The sequence below is a fragment of the Phragmites australis genome, chromosome 10 (genome assembly GCF_958298935.1).
Source record: "Phragmites australis chromosome 10, lpPhrAust1.1, whole genome shotgun sequence".
Classification (NCBI taxonomy): Eukaryota; Viridiplantae; Streptophyta; class Magnoliopsida; order Poales; family Poaceae; genus Phragmites; species Phragmites australis.
This window is the reverse complement of record NC_084930.1, coordinates 24332881-24348591: the sequence shown is the minus strand read 5'-3', so window position 1 is coordinate 24348591 and position 15711 is coordinate 24332881.

Sequence of the window (15711 nt, the reverse complement as noted above, 5' to 3'; positions counted from 1 at the left end):
ATGAATTGGAATTTTGTAGTGGTGAGTTTGATAAATTTTGTGCTAATCATGATATTGCAAGACATTTCACTGTTCCAGGAACCCCTCAACAGAATGGTGTGGCGGAAAGTATGAATCGCACTCTTCTAGAAAGATCATGTTGCATGCTTTCTAATGTAGGTCTATGGAATAAGCATTCATTGTGGGCTGAGACTGTTTCAATAGCTTCTTATTTGATTAATCGCTCTCCAAATTTCACCATTAATTTTTAGATTCTAGAAGAGATTTGGTCAGGTAAACCAGTTGATTATTCAAATTTGAGAATATTTGGTTGTCCTACTTATGCTCATGTTATCACTGGGAAATTAGAGACTAGAGCGAGAAAATACATATTTGTTGGTTATGGTTCTCGTGTTAAAGGATATTGTTTATGGTGCTCTGATTCTCACAAATTGATCATTAGTCATGATGTTACTTTTAATGAAGATGTTTTACTCACATCGGGTAGTGATAATGTGGGTAGTTCTTCCAATATTGGATCTGAAATTGACGAAGCTATTACAAGAAATGGAGAATTTGACGTAATTTTACCTACCGTTGATAATAAATCTTCAATTACTCCTACTCCATAACCAGTTTCTGTTTCATCATCTTATGATAATATTGATCATTGCATTGCTCGAAATAGAACACAAAGGGATATTCGCTTGCCTACTAGATATCGTGACACTGATGATATAACATGTTATGCTCTTCTTGTTGCACAAGATACGAATGACATTGTTGAACCTTCTTGTTATTCTAAAGCTATCTCATGTGAAAACTTTTCATACAAATTAAGAGCCTTCATAAAAATAATACATGAGATTCGGCAGAGCTTCCAAAATGTAAGAAACCTTTAAATTACAAGTGGGTTTATAAGAAGAAGGAAGTTATTTCTATAATTGAACCTGCAAGATGGAAAGCCTGTTTAGTGGTAAAAGGTTTTGACTGAAGGGAATGTATCGACTTCAATGAAGTTTTTTCTCGAGTTGTACGCCACTCTTCAATTTGGGTGATGCTTCCTTTTGTTGCTTTATTTTATTTGGAATTAGAGGAACTTGATGTTAAAACTGCTTTCTTACATGGAGATTTAGACGTGGAGATTTATATGACATAGCATGAAGGTTTTGGTGCTCCTGGAAAAGAGCATTCAGTTTGTCACTTGAAAAAAATCTCCTTATGGTCTTAAACAAGCTCCTATAGAGTGGTATAAAAGGTTTGATTCTTTTATGATTGCACAACAATATTCTTGCAGCAATTATGATAATTGTGTCTACTTCAAACAATTTCTCAATGGATCTTTCGTTTATTTGCTGTTCTATATTGATGATACGCTCATTGCTTCTCATGACAAGTCATTGTTTGGTCAGTTGAAGGCTCAACCTAGTCATGAATTTGAAATGAAAGATCTTGGTCCTGCAAAGAAAATTCTTGGTATAGAATTCAGTGTGCCCGCACGGCTGGCAAATTATTTCTATCTCAAAAAAGATACATTGAGAAGATAATTGATAGATATAATCTTGGTAATCGGAAATATGTTTCTACACATTTGCTTCATATTTTAAGTTATCTTCGAGTCAATGCCCTATTAATGAAGAAGACACAGACTATATATCACATGTTCCTTATGCAAGTGTTGTTGGAAATCTAATGTATGCTATGATTTGCACTTGACTAGATTTAGCTCATCTAGTTAGTGTGGTTAGCAGATTTATGCATAATCCTGGAAAAGAATATTGGAATGCTTTTAAGTGGATTCTTCGTTATTTTAAACTTCACATTTTGACTTGATGTTTGATAAGAATAATGTGAAGACTAAAAATTTTATTATGTTTGTTGATTATGAGTATGCTGGTGATGTTGATAAAAGAAGGTCTATTCCTGGTTATATCTTCGCTCTATATAGTTCATTCATCAGTTGAAAAGCTTCACTTCAGCCTGTTACCGCTCTTTCTACCATTGAAGTACAATATATTTCAGGTACTGAAGGTGTAAAGGAAGCTATTTGGTTGCGAGGTCTCATTTCTGAACTTGGTATTCTGCAAGATGTTAATACTATTTTTTGATAGCCAAAGTGCTATTTGTTTGACCAAGAATGATATGTTCCACGCAAAGACTAAGCACATTGATATCAAGCACCATTTTATACCTGATACTATTGCTCAAGGGGAAGTTATTGTCGGGAAAATATAAACTAAAGAAAATCCCGCATACATGCTTATCAAGTCACTCTCCAATACTAAGTTCAAGCATTGTTTGGACTTAATAGGTATTCGTGGTGCTTAGCAGCCTTTCGGGGTTTTGGAGACAAATTCTTCAAGTGCATATTTATAGGGATTTTGAGTCAAGGGAAGTTTGTTAGAGATAATGTCTCAAACAAATAAATTTTAGTCCTAGTTGGATACAACTTCAAAAAGGCGCCTATAAATATGTGCCACCCCTTGTACATGTAACCTTGTACTAACTGGTTGAGATTGTCTCTCGTAGTTTTTTTCCCTTCGCATTGGAGGGGTTTTTCATGTTAAATTCGTGCCTCACATGTCCATTAATTCCAATAGTAAAACCTAATAAATGTTTCATCCTATAAAACTATTTTTCAAGACAAATATGCATAGATGAGTATCATTTTCCCAGTGTAAATATATATAAAAAATATATGATAATCAATATTTCGGAAGTTTAGCTACATGTACTTCCAAATTGAAATGGCACTTATTTATGACCACATATTGTAGCTTTTACTTTAAACAGAGCACAAAACTTTTGGCTCATTAATTAAATTATTAACTTGGCATTAGATGTTTTAATATTTAATTTCAAAATTCAACGATCTCAACTGTGAACCAAGGTTTACCCATCTTGGAGCTCCCATTTTCAACCGCGATGCTCGACATGCATGCGATGGTGGAAGGAGGAGGCCACTGGCTTGTAAGTAGGTGTGAAAACGGCCCAGAGTCAGTCAGAATAAGGCTCCACTATATTTGAAATCATATTTTTTTGTTAGAAATGGATTCGAATATGGATAGTTTGGATATGAATATGATCACGGATAATATCGGAAATGAATACAAAATGAATATGGATCGAAAACGAATACGGCTAGGGAATATTTATCGAAACATAAAAGATCACTCGAATTCCATGTAAGACTATAACAAAAGCAAAGAACATATTTATACTAGAAAGTTACTTCGTAATAGTTGAGATAATATAGTTCATACACTTTAGTCACTTGGATAATAAAAAACATAATTTAGTTCATCACAACTTCACAAGCTCACACGCTCACATGTCATATTTGGAGTTGAATCTTTTAGACCTAGATTATAGGGTCTTCTACACCATATATTTTTTCAAAAAATTTATGATTATTTCAATAATATTTTAAATTTTAAGAGCATTGGAATGTTGTATCAATGCTTGGACTCTGGATAATATCAGAACTCAAATACTCCGGATATCTGATGCTGATGCTGATTACGTCGAAAACTACTGCTATAGTGCTATGCTAATTCCGATGCCGATTTAAAAAAATTCAATACCCATTTCGAGCCAAAAATATTCGACGCCGATTTAAAAAAGCTTTCTGTTTTCGATACGACTCGGATCACCAGAAAGTACTCGAGCCTTTTTCACCCTAGCAGTCAGTACCAACGTTGTTGTTAGGTATAGTTATACCCTGCGCCTCCTTGTTTGTCTTGCCTCCCGCACCCGTCCCCGACAGCGATGCGAGGTACCCGGTGGCGGGCGATCGTGCGGGCCGATGGCGAAATGGATTTAAGAAGGAGGATTCATTCATAGGAAGGGGAGAAATGAAGGACAGGTAGTACGCGACATTGACGGTTGGGACTATACCCGCTACCTGCCATAGGTTTGTGATTTCGCATGAAACCTGAAACGTATGGCAGCTGACCGCACAACAGCGCTTCTGTACACATGCAATAATGGAGACAAGATGCACTGCTAAACTGACAACGACGGCGAGTAATAAGTACAGTCACCACATCCATTGCAATGGTTAGGTTTCATCTTTTCAGGGCATATGTTTGCCATGCCACTATGCCAGTGTAACTCATCTTTCAAGCGCAGGTGTTTGTCATGGCAGCATATATAACATAGTTTAGTTACCATGTTCATGTTTATTGAAGTATATAAATTTGTATGGTAAGTTTCAAATCTTTTATTATCTTTAATGTTAGATGAGTAATTAGTCAGGATTCTCACCCCACGTAAGTATTTGTATAGTGCTTTTTTCTTCTCGGGTGTTAGAGAGTAGCCAGCTGGAGGAAGATAATGTTTCCCATTTGGTCTGTCTTCAAGGTGTAGCTCTTGCCTGATTTCAAAATGCACCAAGTCCTTACCCGGTATGTCCAATAAGAGGTCAATGATGCTATCACACACATTCTTCTCAACGTGCATGACATCGATGCTGTGACGGATGTCCAAGTCCTTCCAGTAGGGCAAATACTTAAAGAAAATCGGCATCTTCTTCCACAGCATGCTGGTCGACGTCTCAATTTTCTTCCTCTTTTTACCCTTCAGCGGCTTCCAAAAACAACCTTGATGCTATTGACCATTTGGAACACTAGTGCCCCGCTGTGAGGTTTTGGACCAGTACCTTCCTCAACCATGTTGTCAAAATCTTTCTTCATTTTGTGGTATCTGTGAGTTCTGAGTAAGAAACATCAGTGTCACGTGTATATTACCTTCTGTGAGTACGGAAGGTACACAGACGCGATTTCATCCAAGCACAGCACATCCTTACTTCCCTTTAACCTGTCCCGATAGGAAAAAAAAGGGTAGGATAATCATTGATGGTAACGAAAATCATGGCTTTCAGCGTGAAGTACTGTCGTCAGAACTCATCCCACACCCAGACCCCCTCATTCCACAGTTTCCCCATATCTTCCATCAATGGTTACAGAAACACATCTATATCATTACCATGTTGTTTCGGTCCTTGGATAAGAATGGATAGCATAAGGTACTTTCGCTTCATGCATCGCCATGGAGGAAGATGGTAGATGGCCAGGACCACTGGCCAAGTTGTCACGTCCCGAAATTCATAATTGCATTTTTAATATTAAACATGCATCAATAGCTTCATATTTGAATTTGGATCGCTTTTGATCGCCAGATTGAAATATGAATTGCGAATACAGGATCAGATGCTCCTGGGGATTGTAATCGCAACATAAAAAAAAATCTCGAGTTTTTAGCACACTAGCGCACCTCACTTTGAATTAATGAGGTGGGAGAAGGGAATTTGAGAAAGATAAAAGAATTAGAAGCAAAATTGGAATTGATCACTTACATATGTGCCCTTTAGAGTGGAAAAGATCTCCCTCTCTTTCTCTAAGGGCAGCAGCCCCCCTCTCTCTCTCCTTCCCTAAGGGAAGCAATATTGGCAGTGCGGAGTATCCGTAAAAATGTGCGGATAGTCCGGAAAAATACGGAGGTTTTGCAGTTACTATTTATCAGGCGAGCTAAGGCTTGTAAAATTCATGATTAATTCATCCGAACTCTAAACGACGTGAGACCAGTTGCGTTAGCTCCGTATGAGTATCAACTACGTGTTAAAAGTGTTGGAACTCCATAAAATACTTTTGATAATTGATGAGTTAATTAAATGTGCAGTGGTTGTTTCCTTTTTATGTAAATTGTGAAAACAACTGCATGTTTAAACACTTGTAATATACTATTTAATTACTCGCTCTTTCTTAGGCTTTGTTGTGATGCTGTATGTTGGTAAGGCATGTGTTCCGATCCTGGGCACAAAACACGTGCCGGGACTACCGGAGCGATATTCTGATTAAACGTTGAAGTCATGATTAAGTAAAATGATCGATATAATGATTAATTAGAATACTGTTTGGACGGTTCCTCACAGCATAGTATCATAGCTTGGTTTAATTAAGTAGCCTAAACATAATTTAGAACGTTGTTTAGTAAGTGGTCAACTTCACCTAAACAACTCACTAAGTTTTGTTTATGCCTCTTCATGATCAATATGTATGAAAATGTAATATTATGCCCCTAAGTATAACTGCTTGTGAGTTTCGATGTTTGTTACGGAGAGAAGTGCACGAGAAAGAAACAGTAGATAGGATTCAAGCATATCATCATTTGCACCAGTTTGCATGCATGCATTTTTTTTCTTGTTAATGACTAGTTAGAGTTTCTATCAAAACTGCGGACCTTCCGCACATTTTTGCGGATGTTCCGCAAAAGTGCAGATGTTCCACATAAGTGTAGATACTCCAGCCATTTTTGCAGAACCTCCGCGCTTTTTGAACTTGTGTTTTTTCTGAAAATGTGTGATGCCTTAACGTGCATCACTTGTGATTAGTAACTGACTAGTATTGTTGCCTCTAGGTCAGAGTTTTGATGTTTCCCTTTTCGTTTTATCGTTACAGAATGGTTAGAACTCGTCGAGATATGGATGAGCCTGAAGGCTCAAATGAGAATAATCCTCCCCCGCCGCCAAAAATGGCGGAAGTGCTCATGAGAATTGAGCAGAACCGCCAAACGAACCAAGCGCTTCTTGAGGCTCTCATGCGCAACATGGCACCTCATGAAGGGGGTGGAGCCGGGCGCCAAGATGACTTCTTAGATTTCCTACGGACTCAGTCACCAACCTTCACACGGGCTGAGGATCCTCTGGATGCCGATCACTGGCTTCGGACGATCGAGCAGAAGCTTGCTCTCCTCAGATGTGAGGACCACGAGAAGGCGCTTTATGCCACGCATCAGCTTCAGGGCTCGATGGGCGCGTGGTGGTCGAACTTTTTGGCCATGCATCCTGCCACTCACCGAGTGTCTTGGGCGGAGTTCCGCCAGGCATTCCGTGAGTTTCATATCCAGAGTGGCCTTATGGAGATCAAGTGGCGGGAGTTCAACAACCCCAAGCAAGGAGGCCGAACCGTGATGAAGTACGTGCAGGTGTTCAATCACCTTGTGCCGTACGCTCCCGAGGAGGTCAGCGCTGATGAGCGGAAGCAACGTCGCTTCGTAAATGGCCTCAACTGAAAGATGCAGGACTGGCTGTCCGCACACGAGTTCACCGACTTCAACAAGTTGGTGAGCACGTCCCTCACGGTGGAGTTCATGCTTAAGAACCACCGGGAGGAGAAGAAGCGCAAGAGGGGTTCCTCGCCTTCTGTGGGTGGGAGCTCACAGCGCGCCCGCACAGAGAGTCTACCTCCACCATCTCGCGTGCCGGCATCGGGTGCTCCACGTCTGATGTGGCTCGTGCAGCGGCCGACTTTCTCCGCTCCACAGGGACAGCCTCCACGACCGGCCGGTTCGCAAAGCAGTGTGAATGGTGGCCCCGGCGGCCCTTGTTACAACTAGCCGTGTCAGCCACTACGCACGAGATTGCCCATATCCAAGTCCGAGAGCCATGATGGCCGCTTCTAGGCCACCACTAGCTCAGTCAGCGCTTCAGTCCTCCCAAGGAGACCCATGTTCCCAAGCGTGGTCGAGCACGCCACACCACCACTGAGGACGTTCAGGAGAGTGACACCGTCCTAATGAGTATGTTGCATATGTGTTCTAACTCTGTCGTTGCACCTGTAGTTATTTTTTTCGATTCTGGAGCTTCTCATTTCTTCATAGTGGCAAGTTATGTTTGGCGTCATGGGTTGATAGTTAGCACCATCCCCACGGCTTACCTCATAGATGCACCTGGAGCCAAGTCCTCGTTAAGAAATGCGTGTCCAACTCCTCAGTGATCATCAATGAGATATCTTTCGAGCCAAATTTGCTAGTGATGAACTCGAAGGGAATAGATATTATATTGGGGATGAACTTGCTCTCCAAGAACAAGACTGTGTTAGATTGTGCCCAGCGGATAGTTACTCTAAATGGTCCGTCCGGCATCTGAATTCAATTGAAGCTAGAGGGTGTCAAATCTTGTCTCTTCGCCTTAAAGGTTGTCCCCACCGTAGACACGATGAATATTCCTGTGGTGTGAGAATTCCCGGATGTCTTTCTGGATGAGTTGCCCGGAATGCCGCCTGACAGAGCAGTGGAGTTCTCAATTGATCTCGTGTCCGGTGAGGCCCCAATTTCGAAGAAGGCGTATAAGATGTCACCAGTTGAGCTAGTTTAGCTGAAGAAGCAGTTGCAAGAGCTGCTTGCAAAGGGTTTTATATATCCGAGTTCCTCACCTTAGGGATGCTCGACACTTTGTGAAGAAGAAGGATGACACTCTGCAGATGTGTGTTGATTACCGTCTGTTGAATGAGGTCACGGTCAAGAACAGGTATCCGCTACCTAGGATCGACATTCTATTTGACCAGCTGACTGAAGCCCGAGTCTTCTCTAAGATTGACTTGAGATTGTGCTATCATCAGATCAAGGTTCGACCAGAGGATATCCCAAAGACGGCTTTCTCAACTCGATACGATCTTTATGAGTTCACCGTCATGTCCTTCGGATTGACGAATGCACCAGCATTCTTCATGTATTTGATGACCACGGTATTCATGGAGGAATTGGATAAATTTGTCGTGGTTTTCATCGACGACATCCTTATATACTCCAAGACTGACGAAGAGCATATTGAGCACCTCCATATTGTTCTTGGCGGGCTCAGAGATCATCAACTCTATGCCAAGTTCAGCAAGTGTGGGTTCTGGCTCAGGAAGGCAGCTTTTCTGGGTCATGTTCTATCAGGGAACGGTGTTGCAGTTGACCTGAGTAAGGTGCAGGATGTGCTCGATTGGGTTCAGCCCAAGAATTTCACTGACATTTGGAGTTTTCTCGGACTCGCGAGCTATTACAGCCGGTTCATATAGAATTTCTCCAAAATAGCCAAGCCGATGACAGAATTGTTGAAACAAGGCAATGTGTTTGAGTGGTCAAGTGACTGTGAGACAGCTTTCCAAACTTCGAATAAGTTACTCACGACCGCTCCAGTTCTCGCCCAGCCAGATGTGAACAAGGGTTTCGATGTCTATTGTGATGCTTCCGGTATGGGCCTCGGATGTGTCCTTATGCAAGAGGGCAGGGTTGTCGCATATGCCTCATGTCAGTTGAAACGCCACGAGGAGTACTATCCAACACATGACTTAGAGCTTGCGGTAGTCATGCATGACCTGAAGATCTGGCGTCACTATCTGATGGGTAATCTGTGTCGTATCTACACGGATCACAAAAGCCTTAAGTACATCTTCACACAGGCGGATCTGAATATGAGGCAGCGAAGGTGGCTCGAGTTGATCAAAGACTATGAGCTGGAAATGCATTATCACACTAGTAAGGCGAATGTGGTTGCCGATGCCTTGAGTCGGAGAGCTCACTGTCATTGTCTTACAGTCTCGCCTATGGACTCTACACTTTGTAATGATTTCTAGCGGCTCAAACTCGAAATGGTTCCGGATGGGTTTATTGCAAATCTGGAGATCAAATCCACTCTTCTTGATGAAATCAAAGCCACTCAGAAGAATGATAAGGGCATGGCCCGAATCCGAGAGAAGATGAAGATTGGCCAAGCTTTATGCTTTTCTGAGGATGAGCAGGGAGTTCTTTGGTTTGGGAACCATCTAGTGGTTCCGAAGGTTGAGTCATTGAGGAAGAAAATTCTGGATGAGGCTCATGACTCGTTGTTGTCTATTCATTCGGGCAGCACGAAGATGTATCAAGACCTAAAGCCCCGATTCTGGTGGACTCGCATGAAGTGACAGATCGCTCGGTATGTCTCCGAGTGTGATGTCTGTCGAAGAGTCAAGGCCGAGCATCTCAAGCCAGCCGGTACGCTTCAGCCTTTGCCTATTCCGTCCTGGAAGTGGGAAGAGGTTGGAATGGATTTTATTACTGGTTTGTCGAAGACTTCTCAAGGGTATGACTCGATCTGGGTCATTGTCGATCGGCTCATGAAGTCAGCACACTTCCTTCCGGTAAAGACTCGGTATAGTGCTAAGGACTACGCCGAGTTGTATCTCACCAGAATTGTGTGCCTCCATGGGGTTCCGAAGAAGATTGTTTCTGATCAAGGCACGTAGTTCATTTCTCATTTCTGGAAAAGCTTTCAAGAAGCTCTAGAAACCAAGCTCTTCCACAGCACAGCATGTCACCCTCAAACTGACGGTCAAACTGAGCGGGTGAATCAGGTTCTGGAAGACATGCTTCAAGCTTGTGTCCTCACTTATGGGAAGAGGTGGGGCATGTGCTTGCCATTTGCAAAGTTCTCTTACAATAATAGCTTCCAAGCGAGTATTGGGATGGCGCCCTTTGAAGCTCTCTATGGCAGAAGGTGCCGAACGCCGTTAAATTGGTCCGAATCAAGCGAACGGGCTTTCCTAGGTCCGGATTTGGTTAAGGAAGCGGAAGATCATATTCTGAGCATTTGGAAGAGTCTTCTCACGGCTCAATCCCGGCAGAAAAGCTATGCGGATCGCCGCCGCCGAGAGCTCACATTTGAGGTTGGAGATCATGTGTACCTTAAAGTATCGCCTCTCAAAGGTATGCGAAGGTTTCAAGTCCGAGGCAAGCTAGCGCCTCGTTATGTGGGGCCTTTCCAGATTGTTGCTCGGCGTGGAGAGGTGGCATATTAGTTGGACTTGCCTCCGTCTCTCTCTGCCGTGCACAATGTGTTCCACGTATCACAATTGAAGAAGTGCCTCCAAATCCCGACCGAAGTTGTTGATGTTGCACCCCAAGAGTTGCAACCGGACTTGTCGTACTGTGAACGGCAAATCTGAATCTTGGATGAAGCCGAGTGCAAGACACGGCGAAGTTCGATCAAATTCCTTAAGGTCCAATGGAGCAACCATACGGAAGTCGAAGCTACGTGGGAGCGAGAGCATAAGCTCTGCTCTGAGTATCCGGAGTTCTTTGAGAACATGTAAATGTTAATGTAATATAGCATATTTGGAATCTCTCACGTGTCTAGTTATCGCCGTGTGAATGAAAGTGTGCTTTGGATTTTGTTTCTCTTAGAATGTTGTCTACTCATAGCATCCTCATCGTTCTCTCCCCGACTCGTACCAATCTTGGGACGAGATTCTCTTAAGGGGGGAAGATTTGTCACGTCCTGAAATCCGTAATTGCGTGTTTAATATTAAACATGCATCAATAGCTTCATATTTGAATTTGGATCGCTTCCGATCGCCAGATTAAAATATGAATTGTGAATACAGGATCAGATGCTCCTGGGGATTGTAATTGCGACATAAAAAAATTCTCAAGTTTTTAGCACACTAGCGCACCTCACTTTGGATTAATGAGGTGGGAGAAGGGAATTTGAGAGGGATAAAAGAATTAGAAGCAAAATTGGAATTGATCACTTACATGTGGGCCCTTTAGAGTGGAAAAGATCTCCCTCTCTTCTCTAAGGGCAGCAGCCTCTCTCTCTCTCTCTCTTTCCCTCCCACACGTGCTCCACTCCCTCATCCAACCGGGCAACACAAGTGAGAGGAAAAAGTGAAGTTGTCCTCTTTCTCTCTCTCTCACTCTCTCTCAAGTTCTCCCCCTTTCCCTTTGGTTTCCCGCCTAAAGAAGTGAAGCCGAGGTACGTGTGTGGTATCCACGCGACCACACGCTCAAGGGTTACTCATCCATCCAATTTGTTTTCGCCTCCCCGAAAGATTCAAGGCGGTTTTGACCTTTTTTGGTTTTTAGGTTGAAACTTTGGAGCTACGGCTATTCTTCTCCGTCCTAAGCTTTCCACTTCTTTCCAAAGGTCACCAAGCGGGGCAAAAGCACCTTGGGTGAGTCTACTAGGCATCCATGGTGTGTGTTCGCATTTTGGTTGGATCGTTTTTGAGTTGGAGCAATTTTTGGTGAATTTGGAGCGTTCTTGAGGTTTAGAAGAAAAGAGAGGATTTTAGATGAGATTTGATTTGATTTAGGAATTGAGTTGCTAGGTGGTTAAGTGAGTTCTAGACTCTCTAAACTCTCCCAAACGTATTCCCCTTTGGGTTGGAGAAGATCACAAATCGATTTGGCTAAGTTTTTCCTTAAATAGGGGAAGTTCTGGAAAGTTTGAAACCTCTGGACAATTTTTCGGAGGTTCTGCAGTGCGCAGTATCCATAAAAATGTGCGGATAGTCCGGAAAAATGCGGAGGTTCCACAGAATTTTGCGGAAGTTCTGCAGTTAGTATTCATCAAGCGAGCTGAGGCATGTAAAATTCATAATTAATTCATCTGAACTCCAAACGATGTGAGACCAGTTGCGTTAGCTTCGTATGAGTATGAACTATGTGTTAAAAGTGTTGGAACTCCATTAAATACTTTTGATAATTGATGAGTTAATTAAATGTGTTTCTGCTTGTTTAAATCACCGATAATCAATACCATCTCCGAAAATTATGAAACCACTTGGACAATTCATGTTTTGCACATCTTATGGCACGCATTGTTGCATTTCATCCATACTCATGGCATTGCATGCATTATATTTTTTAGAGAACGTTGATCCGACGATCCTAGAGGCCGAGTTCGATCCCGACGTGCCCCACCTAACATATTTCACCCATGTCAAATTTGGAAGCCTCAATTGATGAATATGCTTATGTATGTATGCATGTGTCGGGTACCCTTGGGTAGAACCTATGGCGATTGCATCTTTCTACCTTGGTCAATTGTTCAAGTAATTTTCTTGTAGCATAGAGATGGTGTTATGTCTAGGTATGAGTACGATATACATGCTTAGCAATGCTTAGGTGTTTCGGTAGAAGTCGAACGACGGTGTTTTTCGTTGTTCGCGAGTATAAGGATTACTATTGATTACAAATACATGCTGATGGTGAGATGGTTGGTGAGTGGTGAGTATGAGACGAGATGTGGGCGGTGTTAGGGGTGTCGTCTACCTCGGAGGGAAGTCCTGGGGACAAGTCGGGAGAGGAAACCCGAGCACCATACACCGCTTGCATCGTTTAAGGCCGTCCGTCGGTACCGTTGGCTTTTGCACTTACCTTACTCACCACATGCCGATCTAATGGTAAGGCGAGCCGAATACCTTCGTAGCTGTGGCTTTGTGGGCGTGAACATCGACGGTGTGAGCGGGCGGGCTTGTAAGCGGTACTAGTTTGCTCCGGGAGTAGTTCTAGTATCGCCGCACCGAGCGATGCATGCCCCACAAGGTTGGGGCTAGTTGGGAAAGGTTGTCATGGGTACCCCCTTGTGTGCACTTTAGCGGGTGCCACAAGCCGTATGGTCCTCGTGTCGTGTGGGTTTAGGAGTATCCCCCTGGAGGGTGTATAAACAGTTTGAACTACCGCACTCTCGGTCATGAGCATGCTATTGTTTCATCCGTATCGGTCGTAGAGGTTCGTTGTGGATTTGTGGTGGTGGTATGGATGTGGGAGTGGTCAGAGTTGGTACTTGTTATACTTTTGATACACATGTTGATTACATTTACTTATGTTCAATTGGTGGTGCAGAGTAGTTTCATATATGTTGGTTAAGTTAGTTGCACACACATATGTCTAGGTTGCTTACCACTTTAATTCACTTAACCACATGTTTAATCCTTGCTACTAGCTACCGCTTTAATTCACTTAACCGCATGTTTAATCCTTGCTACTAGCTAATGCATGATCCTTGGAGTCGAGCTATGTATATGTGCTCTATATTGTGTAAGACTTGCGAGTACCTTCGTACTCAGGGTGCTGCCCTTAAGTTGATACATGTTCATAGGTCGACGAGGAAGAGGCGGTGTTCGGCTACTTTGTGCATGCCGATCAGGGTGGTGAGTAGGAGTAGCACACTCTACTCCGAACTCAGTTTTTTGGTATGGAGCCTAATGGCAGGTGGCTCCATATCCTTTTGTGGTATAGTTTTCTTCCGCTGTGTAGTGGTTGTTTCCTTTTGGTATAAATTCTGAAAACAACTACATGTTTAAAGACTTGTAATATAATATTTAATTACTCGCTCTTTCTTAAGCTTTGTTGTGATGCTATATGTTGATAAGGCATGTGTTCCAATCCTGGACACAAAACACGTGCCGAGACTACCGGAGCGGTATTCTGATTAATCGTTGAAGTCGTGATTAAGTAAATGATCGACTTAATGATTAATTAGAATACTGTTTGGACAGTTTCTCACACAAGTGCTATGTGAGGTGCTCATGTCACTGAAAGGATTCATTCCATCGGGACTCAACGCGAACCTTACATTCCTTGGTTCTTCAATGAATTCTGGATACATGGCATCGAAATTTCTCCATTGGCTAGCATCAGCGGGGTGTCTAAGGTTAGTTCCATCCTTCTTGCACTTATCGAAATGCCAATGTATCAGTTCAGAGTTCCTAGGGTTTGAGTACAAATGTTGCAAGTGGGAGATCACTGGTAGGTACCACATCACCATCGTCAGGACTTCTTCTCCGCATTGCACGAAGTGTCTTCTTCGTCACGACCAGCATTACTCTTCTTCTTCTTCGCGTTGGCAGAAGCATCTTCATCCTCATAATCATCATTCCTCTTTTACCAACTCGTATTGCACATTGGACATCTATCCAAGGCTTCGTACTCTTTACGGTAGAGGATACAGTGGTTCGAACACATGTATATTTTTTGCACATTCAATGACAACGGGAAGATAAGCTTCTTCGCCTAATAAGTGGTGGTGGGCAAGGAGTTAGGCTTCGGAAGTATGTTTACCAAGAGACTCAACAGATCCGAGAAACTCTTATCGGACCATCCATTGCTGGCATTCAACCTCAGAAGTTCAAGCACCGAATGTAACATCGTAAACTCCTTATCACAGCCCTTCGATTCCTCATACAAAAGTTTCTTTGATGCCTTCTGTAATGCCTTGAAATTATCTAAACCTCTCGTGTCCCTTAAAACATGCGGTTCTGCGTGGCGCAACATTTCCTCCGGATCAAAATCAGTATCATCATCCATCATAACATCAGTGTCGCCTTCGACTACTCCCTTATCATCCCCATCCACTTGATCAGCAGCGATGTCCTCATTTGGTTCGCTTGTACGTTATTCGCCGTGATTGGACCAACATGTGTAATCCTCAATAAAACCTCTCAAGATCAAGTGTGATTTGATTGTGTTTGATTTGTCCCACAATTTCTAGTTCTTGTAGTCAGAACATGGACAATATATTTCCTTTATCTTCTTAATCAAAGAGTCCTTCTCGGAGGCTTCAATAAAAGTAGAGAGTCCTTTTATGTATATTTCTTCATGTCTTAGCGCATTGTACATCCATGCTCTGTCCATCTTTAACTTCAACCATAAAATTAGATACATTAATTAATTAATTTGAAAATCAGAATAAAAAAGACTTTTTAAAAAAAGAAAAAATGGGCTTTTATGATTATAATATTTCTACGCAATTGAATCTACATTGGTGCAAATTTATGGCTCAAAATAATTTGAATTCATTATTCTCTCTCTCCTTCTCACTAGAGATCTAGATCTAGAGAGAAAAAATCCCCATTCATGATGAAACCTCCTAAGGCTAAAAAACTTCAAATTCTAGCTATATTTTTGAAATATAATGCTAGAATCATGTGAATCTATACAATTGAATCAATATTGGCAATAAATTTTAGCTAATTCGATGTTCTAAATGGTAAAAACCATGAGCATCTCTAGATCACATCTAAACCCTAATTAAGCCTTAAATCTAAATCTAAACTTAAAAAAATGCTAGCTAGAGATGAGATACCCTTACCTTAGACGGCTCCTCCAAGGAATTCAAAAATAAAACCTTCCCCCTTATTTTCC